The sequence below is a fragment of the Arachis ipaensis genome, chromosome B07 (genome assembly GCF_000816755.2).
Source record: "Arachis ipaensis cultivar K30076 chromosome B07, Araip1.1, whole genome shotgun sequence".
Classification (NCBI taxonomy): Eukaryota; Viridiplantae; Streptophyta; class Magnoliopsida; order Fabales; family Fabaceae; genus Arachis; species Arachis ipaensis.
In genome coordinates this window covers 8,247,310-8,248,553 of record NC_029791.2, presented here as the reverse complement: position 1 = coordinate 8,248,553, position 1,244 = coordinate 8,247,310, and the positions used below count along the sequence as shown (strand labels likewise).

General features: G+C 26.4%; 1 protein-coding gene across 3 annotated transcripts in view; it reads left to right on the top strand.

Annotated features, from left to right (window-relative positions):
* The window catches only part of LOC107609804 (MLP-like protein 43), a 19,776-nt gene that overhangs the window by 10,465 nt on the left and 8,067 nt on the right, over positions 1 to 1,244 (top strand). The gene's annotated exons all lie outside the window — the stretch shown is intronic.

The following is a 1,244-nucleotide window of genomic DNA, read 5'->3' as shown; positions in this document are numbered from 1 at the left end:
TCTTACCGTGTATTTTTCCTCGCATGTATTTTTGGGCACATAAGAGAACCGAAGCCCAAAATAAAACACAAAATGAAGAGACCTAATAATCCCTCTGGGCATTGCCGCATTGCATAGCCCCAACATCAGTTCCCTCTAAGTGGCCATGTCAGTTTTCACGAAGAAAGTTGGACATGTTTTGAGTTTGCGTTTTTATTATTTCATTTTTCTTTTTATTTTTGGTTTTAAGGATCAATATTATTAAAAAACTTAAAATCAAAGAAATTTATCTAATTCAAACAGTAACATCCTTAAAAAAAATTTGTTATCAAGTATGATCTCTCACAATACAACCTTTTTTTATATTTTTTTTTTCAATTATACTAGGTGTATACTAAAATTAGCCACAAAAATTAGTTATTACAATAAAATACATGTTAAAATATAAAATTTACAATAAAAATAAATTAAATCATACCAAATACATGGTAACTAATTCAATAGTTGATTGTGATGTGCAAATAGTATTTTTTTTAATCTTATTTAAAAAGTATATGATAAATAATTGCACTTGATAATATTATTTGAAAAAAAGATTGAAAGGATTTAATTTCTGAGAAGCCCAAGTGGCCATGTCAATTATTTCATGAAGAAAGTTGCATTGGACATGTTGAGTGTGCATTTTTTTTAATTTGTTTAAATAGGTTATTGATTTTAGGATTGATATCATTGAAAAAATATTTTAGAATCAAATGAATTGATCTAATTCAAACTGAAAAATTTAAAATTTAATTTTGATCTCATATTTAATTTAATAATCTTACTTAATTATATTTTGTTATTTTAAATTAATAAACAGTAACACATAATTTTTTTCCCAGTAATTTGACTCCGAAGAAAATAGTATACAAAAACTGAAAAAAGGGAAAAGCCACAGCCTCATATATATATAGTCGTACACAACACATGCATATCTAATCATCTTTCTATGGTATTTATAATTGAGATGGCAATATAATAATAATAATACATAACAAGGAGGGGCCAGCACGTGTGATTTTATTTGTTTTAGATTCTGCATCGTAAGAAAGCCACATCAATCATATTTTTGTACATAGGGCGGTGCGTAAGGATAGAAACAGATCAGACTATGTCAAGTTTCGCTTTTAATAGGTTTGTCTTGTTATATTGTTATATAGTTAATTGGTCTGGATGATCTGTAATTTATTATAAACTTTTTTAAAAATATTAAATCTGATCTGTTA